This window comes from Trichomycterus rosablanca, chromosome 21 (assembly GCF_030014385.1).
Source record: "Trichomycterus rosablanca isolate fTriRos1 chromosome 21, fTriRos1.hap1, whole genome shotgun sequence".
Taxonomy (NCBI): Eukaryota; Metazoa; Chordata; class Actinopteri; order Siluriformes; family Trichomycteridae; genus Trichomycterus; species Trichomycterus rosablanca.
Genome location: NC_086008.1, coordinates 11,519,291 through 11,539,218, shown reverse-complemented (window position 1 = coordinate 11,539,218; position 19,928 = coordinate 11,519,291).

The following is a 19,928-nucleotide window of genomic DNA, read 5'->3' as shown; positions in this document are numbered from 1 at the left end:
TCTTGTCTTGTCTGTCTTGTCTTTCTTTTGTATTGTATTTGTCTTGTCTTGTCTTGTCTTGTCTTGTCTTGTCTTGTCTTGTCTTGTCTTGTCTTGTCTTGTCTTGTCTTGTCTTTCTTTTGTATTGTATTTGTCTTGTCTTGTCTTGTCTTGTCTTGTCTTGTCTTGTCTTTCTTTTGTATTGTATTTGTCTTGTCTTGTCTTGTCTTGTCTTGTCTTTCTTTTGTATTGTATTTGTCTTGTCTTGTCTTTCTTGTCTTGTCTTGTCTTGTCTTGTCTTGCCTTGCCTTGCCTTGCCTTGCCTTGCCTTGCTTTGCCTTGCCTTGCCTTGCCTTGCCTTGCATGGTCATGTCTTGTATGGTCTTGTCTTGTATGGTCTTTCTTTTGTCTTGTCTTGTCTTGTCTTGTCTTGTCTTGTATGGTCTTTCATTTGTCTTGTCTTGTCTTGTCTTGTCTTGTCTTGTCTTGTCTTGTCTTTCTTTTGTATTGTATTTGTCTTGTCTTGTCTTGTCTTGTCTTTCTTGTCTTGTCTTGTCTTGTCTTGTCTTGCCTTGTCTTGTCTTGTCTTGTCTTGTCTTGTATGGTCTTTCTTTTGTCTTGTCTTTGTCTTGTCTTGTCTTGTCTTGTCTTGTCTTGTCTTGTCTTTCTTTTGTATTGTATTTGTCTTGTCTTGTCTTGTCTTTCTTGTCTTGTCTTGTCTTGTCTTGTCTTGTATGGTCTTTCATTTGTCTTGTCTTGTCTTGTCTTGTCTTGTCTTGTCTTGTCTTTCTTTTGTATTGTATTTGTCTTGTCTTGTCTTGTCTTTCTTGTCTTGTCTTGTCTTGTCTTGCCTTGTCTTGTCTTGTCTTGTCTTGTATGGTCTTTCTTTTGTCTTGTCTTTGTCTTGTCTTGTCTTTTGTCTTGTCTTGTCTTGCCTTGTCTTATCTTGTCTTGTCTTGTATGGTCTTTCTTTTGTCTTGTCTTGTCTTGTCTTGTCTTGCCTTGCCTTGCCTTGCCTTGCTTTGCCTTGACTTGCCTTGCCTTGCCTTGCCTTGCATGGTCATGTCTTGTCTTGTCTTGTCTTGTCTTGTCTTGTCTTGTCTTGTCTTGTCTTTCTTTTGTATTGTATTTGTCTTGTCTTGTCTTGTCTTTCTTGTCTTGTCTTGTCTTGTCTTGTCTTGCCTTGCCTTGCCTTGCCTTGCCTTGCTTTGCCTTGACTTGCCTTGCCTTGCCTTGCCTTGCATGGTCATGTCTTGTATGGTCTTGTCTTGTATGGTCTTTCTTTTGTCTTGTCTTGTCTTGTCTTGTCTTGTCTTGTCTTGTCTTGTATGGTCTTTCATTTGTCTTGTCTTGTCTTGTCTTGTCTTGTCTTTCTTTTGTATTGTATTTGTCTTGTCTTGTCTTGTCTTTCTTGTCTTGTCTTGTCTTGTCTTGTCTTGCCTTGTCTTGTCTTGTCTTGTCTTGTCTTGTCTTGTCTTGTCTTGTATGGTCTTTCTTTTGTCTTGTCTTTGTCTTGTCTTGTCTTTTGTCTTGTCTTGTCTTGCCTTGTCTTATCTTGTCTTGTCTTGTATGGTCTTTCTTTTGTCTTGTCTTGTCTTGTCTTGTCTTGTCTTGTCTTGCCTTGCCTTGCCTTGCCTTGCTTTGCCTTGACTTGCCTTGCCTTGCCTTGCCTTGCATGGTCATGTCTTGTATTGTCTTGTCTTGTATGGTCTTGTCTTGCCTTGTCTTGTCTTGTCTTGTCTTGTCTTGTCTTGTCTTTCTTTTGTATTGTATTTGTCTTGTCTTGTCTTGTCTTTCTTGTCTTGTCTTGTCTTGTCTTGTCTTGCCTTGCCTTGCCTTGCTTTGCCTTGACTTGCCTTGCCTTGCCTTGCCTTGCATGGTCATGTCTTGTATGGTCTTGTCTTGTATTGTCTTTCTTTTGTCTTGTCTTGTCTTGTCTTGTCTTGTCTTGTATGGTCTTTAATTTGTCTTGTCTTGTCTTGTCTTGTCTTGTCTTTCTTTTGTATTGTATTGTATTTGTCTTGTCTTGTCTTGTGTTGTCTTTCTTGTCTTGTCTTGTCTTGTCTTGCCTTGTCTTGTCTTGTCTTGTCTTGTCTTGTCTTGTATGGTCTTTCTTTTGTCTTGTCTTTGTCTTGTCTTGTCTTTTGTCTTGTCTTGTCTTGCCTTGTCTTATCTTGTCTTGTCTTGTATGGTCTTTCTTTTGTCTTGTCTTGTCTTGTCTTGTCTTGTCTTGCCTTGCCTTGCCTTGCTTTGCCTTGACTTGCCTTGCCTTGCCTTGCCTTGCATGGTCATGTCTTGTATGGTCTTGTCTTGTATGGTCTTGTCTTGCCTTGTCTTGTCTTGTCTTGTCTTGTCTTGTCTTGTCTTGTCTTGTCTTGTCTTGTCTTGTCTTGTCTTGTCTTGTCTTGTATGGTCTTGTCTTGTATGGTCTTTCTTTTGTCTTGTCTTTGTCTTGTCTTGTCTTTTGTCTTGTCTTGTCTTGCCTTGTCTTATCTTGTCTTGTCTTGTATGGTCTTTCTTTTGTCTTGTCTTGTCTTGTCTTGTCTTGTCTTGCCTTGCCTTGCCTTGCCTTGCTTTGCCTTGCTTTGCCTTGACTTGCCTTGCCTTGCCTTGCATGGTCATGTCTTGTCTTGTCTTGTCTTGTCTTGTCTTGTCTTGTCTTGTCTTGTCTTGTCGTGTCTTGTCTTGTCTTGTCTTGTCTTGTCTTTCTTTTGTATTGTATTTGTCTTGTCTTGTCTTGTCTTGTCTTTCTTGTCTTGTCTTGTCTTGTCTTGTCTTGTCTTGCCTTGCCTTGCCTTGCCTTGCCTTGCCTTGCATGGTCATGTCTTGTCTTGTCTTGTCTTGTCTTGTCTTGTCTTGTCTTGTCTTGTCTTGTCTTGTCTTGTCTTGTCTTGTCTTGTCTTGTCTTGTCTTGTCTTGTCTTGTCTTGTCTTGTCTTGTCTTTCTTGTCTTTTTTTTGTATTGTATTTGTCTTGTCTTGTCTTTCTTGTCTTGTCTTGTCTTGTCTTGCCTTGCCTTGCCTTGCCTTGCCTTGCCTTGCCTTGCTTTGCCTTGACTTGCCTTGCCTTGCCTTGCATGGTCATGTCTTGTATGGTCTTGTCTTGTATGGTCTTTCTCTTGTCTTGTCTTGTCTTGTCTTGTCTTGTCTTGTCTTGTCTTGTCTTGTCTTGTCTTGTATGGTCTTTCATTTGTCTTGTCTTGTCTTCTCTTGTCTTGTCTTGTCTTGTCTTGTCTTGTCTTGTCTTTCTTTTGTATTGTATTTGTCTTGTCTTGTCTTGTCTTTCTTGTCTTGTCTTGTCTTGCCTTGTCTTGTCTTGTCTTGTCTTGTCTTGTATGGTCTTTCTTTTGTCTTGTCTTTGTCTTGTCTTGTCTTGTCTTGTCTTGTCTTGTCTTGTCTTTCTTTTGTATTGTATTTGTCTTGTCTTGTCTTGTCTTTCTTGTCTTGTCTTGTCTTGTCTTGTCTTGTCTTGCCTTGCCTTGACTTGCCTTGCCTTGCCTTGCATGGTCATGTCTTGTATGGTCTTGTCTTGTATGGTCTTTCTTTTGTCTTGTCTTGTCTTGTCTTGTCTTGTCTTGTCTTGTATGGTCTTTCATTTGTCTTGTCTTGTCTTGTCTTGTCTTGTCTTTCTTTTGTATTGTATTTGTCTTGTCTTGTCTTGTCTTTCTTGTCTTGTCTTGTCTTGTCTTGCCTTGTCTTGTCTTGTCTTGTCTTGTCTTGTCTTGTATGGTCTTTCTTTTGTCTTGTCTTTGTCTTGTCTTGTCTTTTGTCTTGTCTTGTCTTGCCTTGTCTTATCTTGTCTTGTCTTGTATGGTCTTTCTTTTGTCTTGTCTTGTCTTGTCTTGCCTTGCCTTGCCTTGCTTTGCCTTGCCTTGCCTTGCCTTGCATGGTCATGTCTTGTCTTGTCTTGTCTTGTCTTGTCTTGTCTTGTATGGTCTTTCTTTTGTCTTGTCTTTGTCTTGTCTTGTCTTGTCTTGTCTTGCCTTGTCTTGTCTTGTCTTGTCTTGTCTTGTATGGTCTTTCTTTTGTCTTGTCTTTGTCTTGTCTTGTCTTGTCTTGTCTTGTCTTGTCTTGTCTTTCTTTTGTATTGTATTTGTCTTGTCTTGTCTTGTCTTTCTTGTCTTGTCTTGTCTTGTCTTGTCTTGTATGGTCTTTCATTTGTCTTGTCTTGTCTTGTCTTGTCTTGTCTTGTCTTGTCTTGTCTTTCTTTTGTATTGTATTTGTCTTGTCTTGTATGGTCTTTCTTTTGTCTTGTCTTGTCTTGTCTTGTCTTGTCTTGTCTTGTCTTGTATGGTCTTTCATTTGTCTTGTCTTGTCTTGTCTTGTCTTGTCTTTCTTTTGTATTGTATTTGTCTTGTCTTGTCTTGTCTTTCTTGTCTTGTCTTGTCTTGTCTTGTCTTGCCTTGTCTTGTCTTGTCTTGTCTTGTCTTGTCTTGTCTTGTCTTGTATGGTCTTTCTTTTGTCTTGTCTTTGTCTTGTCTTGTCTTTTGTCTTGTCTTGTCTTGCCTTGTCTTATCTTGTCTTGTCTTGTATGGTCTTTCTTTTGTCTTGTCTTGTCTTGTCTTGTCTTGTCTTGTCTTGTCTTGCCTTGCCTTGCCTTGCCTTGCTTTGCCTTGACTTGCCTTGCCTTGCCTTGCCTTGCATGGTCATGTCTTGTATTGTCTTGTCTTGTATGGTCTTGTCTTGCCTTGTCTTGTCTTGTCTTGTCTTGTCTTGTCTTGTCTTTCTTTTGTATTGTATTTGTCTTGTCTTGTCTTGTCTTGTCTTGTCTTGTATGGTCTTTCTTTTGTCTTGTCTTTGTCTTGTCTTGTCTTGTCTTGTCTTGTCTTGTCTTGTCTTTCTTTTGTATTGTATTTGTCTTGTCTTGTCTTGTCTTTCTTGTCTTGTCTTGTCTTGTCTTGTCTTGTATGGTCTTTCATTTGTCTTGTCTTGTCTTGTCTTGTCTTGTCTTGTCTTGTCTTTCTTTTGTATTGTATTTGTCTTGTCTTGTATGGTCTTTCTTTTGTCTTGTCTTGTCTTGTCTTGTCTTGTCTTGTCTTGTCTTGTATGGTCTTTCATTTGTCTTGTCTTGTCTTGTCTTGTCTTGTCTTTCTTTTGTATTGTATTTGTCTTGTCTTGTCTTGTCTTTCTTGTCTTGTCTTGTCTTGTCTTGTCTTGCCTTGTCTTGTCTTGTCTTGTCTTGTCTTGTCTTGTCTTGTCTTGTATGGTCTTTCTTTTGTCTTGTCTTTGTCTTGTCTTGTCTTTTGTCTTGTCTTGTCTTGCCTTGTCTTATCTTGTCTTGTCTTGTATGGTCTTTCTTTTGTCTTGTCTTGTCTTGTCTTGTCTTGTCTTGTCTTGTCTTGCCTTGCCTTGCCTTGCCTTGCTTTGCCTTGACTTGCCTTGCCTTGCCTTGCCTTGCATGGTCATGTCTTGTATTGTCTTGTCTTGTATGGTCTTGTCTTGCCTTGTCTTGTCTTGTCTTGTCTTGTCTTGTCTTGTCTTTCTTTTGTATTGTATTTGTCTTGTCTTGTCTTGTCTTACTTGTCTTGTCTTGTCTTGTCTTGTCTTGCCTTGCCTTGCCTTGCTTTGCCTTGCTTTGCCTTGACTTGCCTTGCCTTGCCTTGCCTTGCATGGTCATGTCTTGTATGGTCTTGTCTTGTATTGTCTTTCTTTTGTCTTGTCTTGTCTTGTCTTGTCTTGTCTTGTATGGTCTTTAATTTGTCTTGTCTTGTCTTGTCTTGTCTTGTCTTTCTTTTGTATTGTATTGTATTTGTCTTGTCTTGTCTTGTGTTGTCTTTCTTGTCTTGTCTTGTCTTGTCTTGCCTTGTCTTGTCTTGTCTTGTCTTGTCTTGTCTTGTATGGTCTTTCTTTTGTCTTGTCTTTGTCTTGTCTTGTCTTTTGTCTTGTCTTGTCTTGCCTTGTCTTATCTTGTCTTGTCTTGTATGGTCTTTCTTTTGTCTTGTCTTGTCTTGTCTTGTCTTGTCTTGCCTTGCCTTGCCTTGCTTTGCCTTGACTTGCCTTGCCTTGCCTTGCCTTGCATGGTCATGTCTTGTATGGTCTTGTCTTGTATGGTCTTGTCTTGCCTTGTCTTGTCTTGTCTTGTCTTGTCTTGTCTTGTCTTGTCTTGTCTTGTCTTGTCTTGTCTTGTCTTGTCTTGTCTTGTCTTGTCTTGTATGGTCTTGTCTTGTATGGTCTTTCTTTTGTCTTGTCTTTGTCTTGTCTTGTCTTTTGTCTTGTCTTGTCTTGCCTTGTCTTATCTTGTCTTGTCTTGTATGGTCTTTCTTTTGTCTTGTCTTGTCTTGTCTTGTCTTGTCTTGTCTTGCCTTGCCTTGCCTTGCCTTGCTTTGCCTTGCTTTGCCTTGCTTTGCCTTGACTTGCCTTGCCTTGCCTTGCATGGTCATGTCTTGTCTTGTCTTGTCTTGTCTTGTCTTGTCTTGTCTTGTCTTGTCGTGTCTTGTCTTGTCTTGTCTTGTCTTGTCTTTCTTTTGTATTGTATTTGTCTTGTCTTGTCTTGTCTTCTCTTTCTTGTCTTGTCTTGTCTTGTCTTGTCTTGTCTTGTCTTGCCTTGCCTTGCCTTGCCTTGCCTTGCCTTGCATGGTCATGTCTTGTCTTGTCTTGTCTTGTCTTGTCTTGTCTTGTCTTGTCTTGTCTTGTCTTGTCTTGTCTTGTCTTGTCTTGTCTTGTCTTTCTTGTCTTTTTTTTGTATTGTATTTGTCTTGTCTTGTCTTTCTTGTCTTGTCTTGTCTTGTCTTGCCTTGCCTTGCCTTGCCTTGCCTTGCCTTGCCTTGCCTTGCTTTGCCTTGACTTGCCTTGCCTTGCCTTGCATGGTCATGTCTTGTATGGTCTTGTCTTGTATGGTCTTTCTCTTGTCTTGTCTTGTCTTGTCTTGTCTTGTCTTGTCTTGTCTTGTCTTGTCTTGTCTTGTCTTGTCTTGTCTTGTATGGTCTTTCATTTGTCTTGTCTTGTCTTCTCTTGTCTTGTCTTGTCTTGTCTTGTCTTGTCTTGTCTTTCTTTTGTATTGTATTTGTCTTGTCTTGTCTTGTCTTTCTTGTCTTGTCTTGTCTTGCCTTGTCTTGTCTTGTCTTGTCTTGTCTTGTATGGTCTTTCTTTTGTCTTGTCTTTGTCTTGTCTTGTCTTGTCTTGTCTTGTCTTGTCTTGTCTTTCTTTTGTATTGTATTTGTCTTGTCTTGTCTTGTCTTTCTTGTCTTGTCTTGTCTTGTCTTGTCTTGCCTTGCCTTGACTTGCCTTGCCTTGCCTTGCATGGTCATGTCTTGTATGGTCTTGTCTTGTATGGTCTTTCTTTTGTCTTGTCTTGTCTTGTCTTGTCTTGTCTTGTCTTGTATGGTCTTTCATTTGTCTTGTCTTGTCTTGTCTTGTCTTGTCTTTCTTTTGTATTGTATTTGTCTTGTCTTGTCTTGTCTTTCTTGTCTTGTCTTGTCTTGTCTTGCCTTGTCTTGTCTTGTCTTGTCTTGTCTTGTCTTGTATGGTCTTTCTTTTGTCTTGTCTTTGTCTTGTCTTGTCTTTTGTCTTGTCTTGTCTTGCCTTGTCTTATCTTGTCTTGTCTTGTATGGTCTTTCTTTTGTCTTGTCTTGTCTTGTCTTGTCTTGCCTTGCCTTGCCTTGCTTTGCCTTGCCTTGCCTTGCCTTGCATGGTCATGTCTTGTCTTGTCTTGTCTTGTCTTGTCTTGTCTTGTCTTGTCTTGTCTTGTCTTGTCTTGTCTTGTCTTGTCTTGTCTTGTCTTGTCTTGTCTTGTCTTGTCTTGTCTTTCTTTTGTATTGTATTTGTCTTGTCTTGTCTTGTCTTTCTTGTCTTGTCTTGTCTTGTCTTGTCTTGCCTTGCCTTGCCTTGCCTTGCTTTGCCTTGACTTGCCTTGCCTTGCCTTGCCTTGCATGGTCATGTCTTGTATGGTCTTGTCTTGTATGGTCTTTCTTTTGTCTTGTCTTGTCTTGTCTTGTCTTGTCTTGCCTTGCCTTGTCTTGTCTTGTCTTGTCTTGTCTTGTCTTGTCTTGTCTTGTCTTGTCTTGTCTTGTCTTTCATTTGTCTTGTCTTGTCTTGTCTTGTCTTGTCTTGTCTTGTCTTTCTTTTGTATTGTATTTGTCTTGTCTTGTCTTGTCTTTCTTGTCTTGTCTTGTCTTGTCTTGCCTTGTCTTGTCTTGTCTTGTCTTGTCTTGTCTTGTCTTGTCTTGTATGGTCTTTCTTTTGTATTGTATTTGTCTTGTCTTGTCTTTCTTGTCTTGTCTTGTCTTGTCTTGTCTTGTCTTGCCTTGCCTTGCCTTGCCTTGCCTTGCCTTGCTTTGCCTTGACTTGCCTTGCCTTGCCTTGCCTTGCATGGTCATGTCTTGTATGGTCTTGTCTTGTATGGTCTTTCTTTTGTCTTGTCTTGTCTTGTCTTGTCTTGTCTTGTCTTGTCTTGTATGGTCTTTCATTTGTCTTGTCTTGTCTTGTCTTGTCTTGTCTTGTCTTGTCTTTCTTTTGTATTGTATTTGTCTTGTCTTGTCTTGTCTTTCTTGTCTTGTCTTGTCTTGTCTTGTCTTGCCTTGTCTTGTCTTGTCTTGTCTTGTATGGTCTTTCTTTTGTCTTGTCTTTGTCTTGTCTTGTCTTGTCTTGTCTTGTCTTGTCTTGTCTTTCTTTTGTATTGTATTTGTCTTGTCTTGTCTTGTCTTTCTTGTCTTGTCTTGTCTTGTCTTGTCTTGTCTTGTCTTGCCTTGCCTTGCCTTGCCTTGCCTTGCTTTGCCTTGACTTGCCTTGCCTTGCCTTGCATGGTCATGTCTTGTATGGTCTTGTCTTGTATGGTCTTTCTTTTGTCTTGTCTTGTCTTGTCTTGTCTTGTCTTGTCTTTCTTTTGTATTGTATGGTCTTGTCTTGTATGGTCTTTCTTTTGTCTTGTCTTGTCTTGTCTTGTCTTGTCTTGTCTTTCTTTTGTATTGTATTTGTCTTGTCTTGTCTTTTGTCTTGTCTTGCCTTGTCTTATCTTGTCTTGTCTTGTATGGTCTTTCTTTTGTCTTGTCTTGTCTTGTCTTGTCTTGTCTTGTCTTGTCTTTCTTTTGTATTGTATTTGTCTTGTCTTGTCTTGTCTTTCTTGTCTTGTCTTGTCTTGTCTTGCCTTGTCTTGTCTTGTCTTGTCTTGTATGGTCTTTCTTTTGTCTTGTCTTTGTCTTGTCTTGTCTTTTGTCTTGTCTTGCCTTGTCTTATCTTGTCTTGTCTTGTATGGTCTTTCTTTTGTCTTGTCTTGTCTTGTCTTGTCTTGTCTTGTCTTTTCTTGCCTTGCCTTGCTTTGCCTTGACTTGCCTTGCCTTGCCTTGCCTTGCATGGTCATGTCTTGTATGGTCTTGTCTTGTATGGTCTTGTCTTGCCTTGTCTTGTCTTGTCTTGTCTTGTCTTGTCTTGTATGGTCTTTCTTTTGTATTGTATTTGTCTTGTCTTGTCTTTCTTGTCTTGTCTTGTCTTGTCTTGCCTTGCCTTGCCTTGCCTTGCCTTGCCTTGCCTTGCCTTGCTTTGCCTTGACTTGCCTTGCCTTGCCTTGCATGGTCATGTCTTGTATGGTCATGTCTTGTATGGTCTTTCTTTTGTCTTGTCTTGTCTTGTCTTGTCTTGTCTTGTATGGTCTTTCATTTGTCTTGTCTTGTCTTGTCTTGTCTTGTCTTGTCTTGTCTTGTCTTGTCTTGTCTTGTCTTGTCTTGTCTTGTCTTGGCTTGACTTTCTTTTGTATTGTATTTGTCTTGTCTTGTCTTGTCTTTCTTGTCTTGTCTTGTCTTGCCTTGTCTTGTCTTGTCTTGTCTTGTCTTGTCTTGTCTTGTCTTGTCTTGTATGGTCTTTCTTTTGTCTTGTCTTTGTCTTGTCTTGTCTTGTCTTGTCTTGTCTTGTCTTTCTTTTGTATTGTATTTGTCTTGTCTTGTCTTGTCTTTCTTGTCTTGTCTTGTCTTGTCTTGTCTTGTCTTGCCTTGCCTTGCCTTGCCTTGCCTTGCTTTGCCTTGACTTGCCTTGCCTTGCCTTGCCTTGCATGGTCATGTCTTGTATGGTCTTGTCTTGTATGGTCTTTCTTTTGTCTTGTCTTGTCTTGTCTTGTCTTGTCTTGTCTTGTCTTTCTTTTGTATTGTATGGTCTTGTCTTGTATGGTCTTTCTTTTGTCTTGTCTTGTCTTGTCTTGTCTTGTCTTGTCTTGTCTTGTCTTGTCTTGTCTTGTCTTGTCTTTCTTTTGTATTGTATTTGTCTTGTCTTGTCTTGTCTTGTCTTTCTTGTCTTGTCTTGTCTTGTCTTGTCTTGTCTTGTCTTGTCTTGTCTTGTCTTGTCTTGTCTTGCCTTGCCTTGCCTTGCCTTGCTTTGCCTTGACTTGCCTTGCCTTGCCTTGCCTTGCATGGTCATGTCTTGTATGGTCTTGTCTTGTATGGTCTTTCTTTTGTCTTGTCTTGTCTTGTCTTGTCTTGTCTTGTCTTGTCTTGTCTTGTCTTGTATGGTCTTTCATTTGTCTTGTCTTGTCTTGTCTTGTCTTGTCTTGTCTTTCTTTTGTATTGTATTTGTCTTGTCTTGTCTTGTCTTTCTTGTCTTGTCTTGTCTTGTCTTGCCTTGTCTTGTCTTGTCTTGTCTTGTATGGTCTTTCTTTTGTCTTGTCTTTGTCTTGTCTTGTCTTTTGTCTTGTCTTGCCTTGTCTTATCTTGTCTTGTCTTGTATGGTCTTTCTTTTGTCTTGTCTTGTCTTGTCTTGTCTTGTCTTTTCTTGCCTTGCCTTGCTTTGCCTTGACTTGCCTTGCCTTGCCTTGCATGGTCATGTCTTGTATGGTCTTGTCTTGTATGGTCTTGTCTTGCCTTGTCTTGTCTTGTCTTGTCTTGTCTTTCTTTTGTATTGTATTTGTCTTGTCTTGTCTTGTCTTTCTTGTCTTGTCTTGTCTTGTCTTGTCTTGCCTTGCCTTGCCTTGCCTTGCTTTGCCTTGACTTGCCTTGCCTTGCCTTGCCTTGCATGGTCATGTCTTGTATGGTCTTGTCTTGTATGGTCTTTCTTTTGTCTTGTCTTGTCTTGTCTTGTCTTGTCTTGTCTTGTCTTTTCTTGTCTTTCTTTTGTATTGTATTGTATTTGTCTTGTCTTGTCTTGTCTTTCTTGTCTTGTCTTGTCTTGTCTTGCCTTGTCTTGTCTTGTCTTGTCTTGTCTTGTATGGTCTTTCTTTTGTCTTGTCTTTGTCTTGTCTTGTCTTTTGTCTTGTCTTGTCTTGCATTGTCTTATCTTGACTTGTCTTGTATGGTCTTTCTTTTGTCTTGTCTTGTCTTGTCTTGTCTTGTCTTGCCTTGCCTTGCCTTGCTTTGCCTTGACTTGCCTTGACTTGCCTTGCCTTGCCTTGCCTTGCATGGTCATGTCTTGTCTTGTCTTGTCTTGTCTTGTCTTGTCTTGTCTTGTCTTGTCTTGTCGTCTTGTCTTGTCTTGTCTTGTCTTGTCTTGTCTTTCATTTGTCTTGTCTTGTCTTGTCTTGTCTTGTCTTGTCTTTCATTTGTCTTGTCTTGTCTTGTCTTGTCTTGTCTTGCCTTGCCTTGCCTTGCTTTGCCTTGACTTGCCTTGCCTTGCCTTGCATGGTCATGTCTTGTATGGTCTTGTCTTGTATGGTCTTTCTTTTGTCTTGTCTTGTCTTGTCTTGTCTTGTCTTGTCTTGTCTTGATTTGTATTGTCTTGTCTTGTCTTGTCTTGTCTTGTATGGTCTTTCTTTTGTCTTGTCTTTGTCTTGTCTTGTCTTTTGTCTTGTCTTGTCTTGCCTTGTCTTGTCTTGTCTTGTCTTGTCTTGTCTTGTCTTTCATTTGTCTTGTCTTGTCTTGTCTTGTCTTGTCTTTCATTTGTCTTGTCTTGTCTTGTCTTGTCTTGTCTTGTCTTTCTTTTGTATTGTATTTGTCTTGTCTTGTCTTGTCTTGTCTTTCTTGTCTTGTCTTGTCTTGTCTTGTCTTACCTTGTCTTGTCTTGTCTTGTCTTGTATGGTCTTTCTTTTGTCTTGTCTTTGTCTTGTCTTGTCTTTTGTCTTGTCTTGTCTTGCCTTGTCTTATCTTGTCTTGTCTTGTATGGTCTTTCTTTTGTCTTGTCTTTCTTTTGTATTGTATTTGTCTTGTCTTGTCTTGTCTTGTCTTTCTTGTCTTGCCTTGTCTTGTCTTGTCTTGTCTTGTCTTGTCTTGTCTTGTCTTGTCTTGTCTTGTCTTGTATGGTCTTTCTTTTGTCTTGTCTTTGTCTTGTCTTGTCTTTTGTCTTGTCTTGTCTTGCCTTGTCTTATCTTGTCTTGTCTTGTCTTGTCTTGTCTTGTCTTGTCTTTCTTTTGTATTGTATTTGTCTTGTCTTGTCTTGTCTTTCTTGTCTTGTCTTGTCTTGTCTTGTCTTGTCTTGCCTTGCCTTGCCTTGCATGGTCATGTCTTGTATGGTCTTGTCTTGTATGGTCTTTCTTTTGTCTTGTCTTGTCTTGTCTTGTCTTGTCTTGTCTTGTCTTGTCTTTCTTGTCTTGTCTTGTCTTGTCTTGTCTTGTCTTGCCTTGTCTTGTCTTGTCTTGTCTTGTATGGTCTTTCTTTTGTCTTGTCTTTGTCTTGTCTTGTCTTTTGTCTTGTCTTGTCTTGCCTTGTCTTATCTTGTCTTGTCTTGTCTTGTCTTGTCTTTCTTTTGTATTGTATTTGTCTTGTCTTGTCTTGTCTTGTCTTTCTTGTCTTGTCTTGTCTTGTCTTGCCTTGTCTTGTCTTGTCTTGTCTTGTCTTGTCTTGTATGGTCTTTCTTTTGTCTTGTCTTTGTCTTGTCTTGTCTTTTGTCTTGTCTTGCCTTGTCTTATCTTGTCTTGTCTTGTATGGTCTTTCTTTTGTCTTGTCTTGTCTTGTCTTGTCTTGTCTTTTCTTGCCTTGCCTTGCTTTGCCTTGACTTGCCTTGCCTTGCCTTGCCTTGCATGGTCATGTCTTGTATGGTCTTGTCTTGTATGGTCTTGTCTTGCCTTGTCTTGTCTTGTCTTGTCTTGTCTTGTCTTTCTTTTGTATTGTATTTGTCTTGTCTTGTCTTGTCTTTCTTGTCTTGTCTTGTCTTGTCTTGTCTTGCCTTGCCTTGCCTTGCTTTGCCTTGACTTGCCTTGCCTTGCCTTGCCTTGCATGGTCATGTCTTGTATGGTCTTGTCTTGTATGGTCTTTCTTTTGTCTTGTCTTGTCTTGTCTTGTCTTGTCTTGTCTTGTCTTGTCTTGTCTTGTCTTGTCTTGTCTTGTATGGTCTTTCATTTGTCTTGTCTTGTCTTGTCTTGTCTTGTCTTGTCTTTCTTTTGTATTGTATTGTATTTGTCTTGTCTTGTCTTGTCTTTCTTGTCTTGTCTTGTCTTGTCTTGCCTTGTCTTGTCTTGTCTTGTCTTGTCTTGTCTTGTATGGTCTTTCTTTTGTCTTGTCTTTGTCTTGTCTTGTCTTTTGTCTTGTCTTGTCTTGCCTTGTCTTATCTTGTCTTGTCTTGTATGGTCTTTCTTTTGTCTTGTCTTGTCTTGTCTTGTCTTGTCTTGTCTTGCCTTGCCTTGCCTTGCTTTGCCTTGACTTGCCTTGCCTTGCCTTGCATGGTCATGTCTTGTCTTGTCTTGTCTTGTCTTGTCTTGTCTTGTCGTCTTGTCTTGTCTTGTCTTGTCTTGTCTTTGTCTTGTCTTGTCTTTTGTCTTGTCTTGTCTTGTCTTGCCTTGTCTTGTCTTGTCTTGTCTTGTCTTGTCTTGTCTTGTCTTTCATTTGTCTTGTCTTGTCTTGTCTTGTCTTGTCTTTCATTTGTCTTGTCTTGTCTTGTCTTGTCTTGTCTTGTCTTTCTTTTGTATTGTATTTGTCTTGTCTTGTCTTGTCTTGTCTTTCTTGTCTTGTCTTGTCTTGTCTTGTCTTGCCTTGTCTTGTCTTGTCTTGTCTTGTCTTGTCTTGTATGGTCTTTCTTTTGTCTTGTCTTTGTCTTGTCTTGTCTTTTGTCTTGTCTTGTCTTGCCTTGTCTTATCTTGTCTTGTCTTGTATGGTCTTTCTTTTGTCTTGTCTTTCTTTTGTATTGTATTTGTCTTGTCTTGTCTTGTCTTTCTTGTCTTGTCTTGTCTTGTCTTGCCTTGTCTTGTCTTGTCTTGTCTTGTCTTGTCTTGTATGGTCTTTCTTTTGTCTTGTCTTTGTCTTGTCTTGTCTTTTGTCTTGTCTTGTCTTGCCTTGTCTTATCTTGTCTTGTCTTGTCTTGTCTTTCTTTTGTATTGTATTTGTCTTGTCTTGTCTTGTCTTGTCTTGTCTTGTCTTTCTTGTCTTGTCTTGTCTTGTCTTGCCTTGCCTTGCCTTGCATGGTCATGTCTTGTATGGTCTTGTCTTGTATGGTCTTTCTTTTGTCTTGTCTTGTCTTGTCTTGTCTTGTCTTGTCTTGTCTTGTCTTTCTTGTCTTGTCTTGTCTTGTCTTGTCTTGTCTTGCCTTGTCTTGTCTTGTCTTGTCTTGTCTTGTCTTGTATGGTCTTTCTTTTGTCTTGTCTTTGTCTTTACTTGTCTTTTGTCTTGTCTTGTCTTGCCTTGTCTTATCTTGTCTTGTCTTGTCTTGTCTTGTCCTTCTTTTGTATTGTATTTGTCTTGTCTTGTCTTGTCTTGTCTTGTCTTGTCTTGCCTTGCCTTGCCTTGCCTTGCTTTGCCTTGACTTGCCTTGCCTTGCCTTGCCTTGCATGGTCATGTCTTGTATGGTCTTGTCTTGTATGGTCTTTCTTTTGTCTTGTCTTGTCTTGTCTTGTCTTGTCTTGTCGTCTTGTCTTGTCTTGTCTTGTCTTGTCTTGTCTTGTCTTGTCTTGTCTTGTCTTTCATTTGTCTTGTCTTGTCTTGTCTTGTCTTGTCTTGTCTTTCATTTGTCTTGTCTTGTCTTGTCTTGTCTTGTCTTGCCTTGCCTTGCCTTGACTTGCCTTGCCTTGCCTTGCATGGTCATGTCTTGTATGGTCTTGTCTTGTATGGTCTTTCTTTTGTCTTGTCTTGTCTTGTCTTGTCTTGTCTTGTCTTGTCTTGATTTGTCTTGTCTTGTCTTGTCTTGTCTTGTCTTGTCTTGTCTTGTATGGTCTTTCTTTTGTCTTGTCTTTGTCTTGTCTTGTCTTGTCTTGTCTTGTCTTGTCTTGTCTTTCATTTGTCTTGTCTTGTCTTGTCTTGTCTTTCTTTTGTATTGTATTTGTCTTGTCTTGTCTTTCTTGTCTTGTCTTGTCTTGTCTTGCCTTGCCTTGCCTTGCCTTGCCTTGCCTTGCCTTGCCTTGCTTTGCCTTGACTTGCCTTGCCTTGCCTTGCATGGTCATGTCTTGTATGGTCATGTCTTGTATGGTCTTTCTTTTGTCTTGTCTTGTCTTGTCTTGTCTTGTCTTGTATGGTCTTTCATTTGTCTTGTCTTGTCTTGTCTTGTCTTGTCTTGTCTTGTCTTGTCTTGTCTTGGCTTGACTTTCTTTTGTATTGTATTTGTCTTGTCTTGTCTTGTCTTTCTTGTCTTGTCTTGTCTTGCCTTGTCTTGTCTTGTCTTGTCTTGTCTTGTCTTGTCTTGTCTTGTCTTGTCTTGTATGGTCTTTCTTTTGTCTTGTCTTTGTCTTGTCTTGTCTTGTCTTGTCTTGTCTTGTCTTTCTTTTGTATTGTATTTGTCTTGTCTTGTCTTGTCTTTCTTGTCTTGTCTTGTCTTGTCTTGTCTTGTCTTGCCTTGCCTTGCCTTGCCTTGCCTTGCTTTGCCTTGACTTGCCTTGCCTTGCCTTGCCTTGCATGGTCATGTCTTGTATGGTCTTGTCTTGTATGGTCTTTCTTTTGTCTTGTCTTGTCTTGTCTTGTCTTGTCTTGTCTTGTCTTTCTTTTGTATTGTATGGTCTTGTCTTGTATGGTCTTTCTTTTGTCTTGTCTTGTCTTGTCTTGTCTTGTCTTGTCTTGTCTTGTCTTGTCTTGTCTTGTCTTGTCTTTCTTTTGTATTGTATTTGTCTTGTCTTGTCTTGTCTTTCTTGTCTTGTCTTGTCTTGTCTTGTCTTGTCTTGTCTTGTCTTGTCTTGTCTTGTCTTGCCTTGCCTTGCCTTGCCTTGCTTTGCCTTGACTTGCCTTGCCTTGCCTTGCCTTGCATGGTCATGTCTTGTATGGTCTTGTCTTGTATGGTCTTTCTTTTGTCTTGTCTTGTCTTGTCTTGTCTTGTCTTGTCTTGTCTTGTCTTGTCTTGTATGGTCTTTCATTTGTCTTGTCTTGTCTTGTCTTGTCTTGTCTTTCTTTTGTATTGTATTTGTCTTGTCTTGTCTTGTCTTTCTTGTCTTGTCTTGTCTTGTCTTGCCTTGTCTTGTCTTGTCTTGTCTTGTATGGTCTTTCTTTTGTCTTGTCTTTGTCTTGTCTTGTCTTTTGTCTTGTCTTGCCTTGTCTTATCTTGTCTTGTCTTGTATGGTCTTTCTTTTGTCTTGTCTTGTCTTGTCTTGTCTTGTCTTTTCTTGCCTTGCCTTGCTTTGCCTTGACTTGCCTTGCCTTGCCTTGCATGGTCATGTCTTGTATGGTCTTGTCTTGTATGGTCTTGTCTTGCCTTGTCTTGTCTTGTCTTGTCTTGTCTTTCTTTTGTATTGTATTTGTCTTGTATTGTCTTGTCTTTCTTGTCTTGTCTTGTCTTGTCTTGTCTTGCCTTGCCTTGCCTTGCCTTGCTTTGCCTTGACTTGCCTTGCCTTGCCTTGCCTTGCATGGTCATGTCTTGTATGGTCTTGTCTTGTATGGTCTTTCTTTTGTCTTGTCTTGTCTTGTCTTGTCTTGTCTTGTCTTGTCTTTTCTTGTCTTTCTTTTGTATTGTATTGTATTTGTCTTGTCTTGTCTTGTCTTTCTTGTCTTGTCTTGTCTTGTCTTGCCTTGTCTTGTCTTGTCTTGTCTTGTCTTGTATGGTCTTTCTTTTGTCTTGTCTTTGTCTTGTCTTGTCTTTTGTCTTGTCTTGTCTTGCATTGTCTTATCTTGACTTGTCTTGTATGGTCTTTCTTTTGTCTTGTCTTGTCTTGTCTTGTCTTGTCTTGCCTTGCCTTGCCTTGCTTTGCCTTGACTTGCCTTGCCTTGCCTTGCCTTGCATGGTCATGTCTTGTCTTGTCTTGTCTTGTCTTGTCTTGTCTTGTCTTGTCTTGTCGTCTTGTCTTGTCTTGTCTTGTCTTGTCTTGTCTTTCATTTGTCTTGTCTTGTCTTGTCTTGTCTTGTCTTGTCTTTCATTTGTCTTGTCTTGTCTTGTCTTGTCTTGTCTTGCCTTGCCTTGCCTTGCTTTGCCTTGACTTGCCTTGCCTTGCCTTGCATGGTCATGTCTTGTATGGTCTTGTCTTGTATGGTCTTTCTTTTGTCTTGTCTTGTCTTGTCTTGTCTTGTCTTGTCTTGTCTTGATTTGTATTGTCTTGTCTTGTCTTGTCTTGTCTTGTATGGTCTTTCTTTTGTCTTGTCTTTGTCTTGTCTTGTCTTTTGTCTTGTCTTGTCTTGCCTTGTCTTGTCTTGTCTTGTCTTGTCTTGTCTTGTCTTTCATTTGTCTTGTCTTGTCTTGTCTTGTCTTGTCTTTCATTTGTCTTGTCTTGTCTTGTCTTGTCTTGTCTTGTCTTTCTTTTGTATTGTATTTGTCTTGTCTTGTCTTGTCTTGTCTTTCTTGTCTTGTCTTGTCTTGTCTTGTCTTACCTTGTCTTGTCTTGTCTTGTCTTGTATGGTCTTTCTTTTGTCTTGTCTTTGTCTTGTCTTGTCTTTTGTCTTGTCTTGTCTTGCCTTGTCTTATCTTGTCTTGTCTTGTATGGTCTTTCTTTTGTCTTGTCTTTCTTTTGTATTGTATTTGTCTTGTCTTGTCTTGTCTTGTCTTTCTTGTCTTGTCTTGTCTTGCCTTGTCTTGTCTTGTCTTGTCTTGTCTTGTCTTGTCTTGTCTTGTCTTGTCTTGTCTTGTATGGTCTTTCTTTTGTCTTGTCTTTGTCTTGTCTTGTCTTTTGTCTTGTCTTGTCTTGCCTTGTCTTATCTTGTCTTGTCTTGTCTTGTCTTGTCTTGTCTTGTCTTTCTTTTGTATTGTATTTGTCTTGTCTTGTCTTGTCTTTCTTGTCTTGTCTTGTCTTGTCTTGTCTTGCCTTGCCTTGCCTTGCATGGTCATGTCTTGTATGGTCTTGTCTTGTATGGTCTTTCTTTTGTCTTGTCTTGTCTTGTCTTGTCTTGTCTTGTCTTGTCTTGTCTTTCTTGTCTTGTCTTGTCTTGTCTTGTCTTGTCTTGCCTTGTCTTGTCTTGTCTTGTCTTGTATGGTCTTTCTTTTGTCTTGTCTTTGTCTTGTCTTGTCTTTTGTCTTGTCTTGTCTTGCCTTGTCTTATCTTGTCTTGTCTTGTCTTGTCTTGTCTTTCTTTTGTATTGTATTTGTCTTGTCTTGTCTTGTCTTGTCTTTCTTGTCTTGTCTTGTCTTGTCTTGCCTTGTCTTGTCTTGTCTTGTCTTGTCTTGTCTTGTATGGTCTTTCTTTTGTCTTGTCTTCGTCTTGTCTTGTCTTTTGTCTTGTCTTGCCTTGTCTTATCTTGTCTTGTCTTGTATGGTCTTTCTTTTGTCTTGTCTTGTCTTGTCTTGTCTTGTCTTTTCTTGCCTTGCCTTGCTTTGCCTTGACTTGCCTTGCCTTGCCTTGCCTTGCATGGTCATGTCTTGTATGGTCTTGTCTTGTATGGTCTTGTCTTGCCTTGTCTTGTCTTGTCTTGTCTTGTCTTGTCTTTCTTTTGTATTGTATTTGTCTTGTCTTGTCTTGTCTTTCTTGTCTTGTCTTGTCTTGTCTTGTCTTGTCTTGCCTTGCCTTGCCTTGCTTTGCCTTGACTTGCCTTGCCTTGCCTTGCCTTGCATGGTCATGTCTTGTATCGTCTTGTCTTGTATGGTCTTTCTTTTGTCTTGTCTTGTCTTGTCTTGTCTTGTCTTGTCTTGTCTTGTCTTGTCTTGTCTTGTCTTGTCTTGTCTTGTCTTGTATGGTCTTTCATTTGTCTTGTCTTGTCTTGTCTTGTCTTGTCTTGTCTTTCTTTTGTATTGTATTGTATTTGTCTTGTCTTGTCTTGTCTTTCTTGTCTTGTCTTGTCTTGTCTTGCCTTGTCTTGTCTTGTCTTGTCTTGTCTTGTCTTGTATGGTCTTTCTTTTGTCTTGTCTTTGTCTTGTCTTGTCTTTTGTCTTGTCTTGTCTTGCCTTGTCTTATCTTGTCTTGTCTTGTATGGTCTTTCTTTTGTCTTGTCTTGTCTTGTCTTGTCTTGTCTTGTCTTGCCTTGCCTTGCCTTGCTTTGCCTTGACTTGCCTTGCCTTGCCTTGCATGGTCATGTCTTGTCTTGTCTTGTCTTGTCTTGTCTTGTCTTGTCGTCTTGTCTTGTCTTGTCTTGTCTTGTCTTTGTCTTGTCTTGTCTTTTGTCTTGTCTTGTCTTGTCTTGCCTTGTCTTGTCTTGTCTTGTCTTGTCTTTCATTTGTCTTGTCTTGTCTTGTCTTGTCTTGTCTTTCATTTGTCTTGTCTTGTCTTGTCTTGTCTTGTCTTGTCTTTCTTTTGTATTGTATTTGTCTTGTCTTGTCTTGTCTTGTCTTTCTTGTCTTGTCTTGTCTTGTCTTGTCTTGCCTTGTCTTGTCTTGTCTTGTCTTGTCTTGTCTTGTATGGTCTTTCTTTTGTCTTGTCTTTGTCTTGTCTTGTCTTTTGTCTTGTCTTGTCTTGCCTTGTCTTATCTTGTCTTGTCTTGTATGGTCTTTCTTTTGTCTTGTCTTTCTTTTGTATTGTATTTGTCTTGTCTTGTCTTGTCTTTCTTGTCTTGTCTTGTCTTGTCTTGCCTTGTCTTGTCTTGTCTTGTCTTGTCTTGTCTTGTATGGTCTTTCTTTTGTCTTGTCTTTGTCTTGTCTTGTCTTTTGTCTTGTCTTGTCTTGCCTTGTCTTATCTTGTCTTGTCTTGTCTTGTCTTTCTTTTGTATTGTATTTGTCTTGTCTTGTCTTGTCTTGTCTTGTCTTGTCTTTCTTGTCTTGTCTTGTCTTGTCTTGCCTTGCCTTGCCTTGCATGGTCATGTCTTGTATGGTCTTGTCTTGTATGGTCTTTCTTTTGTCT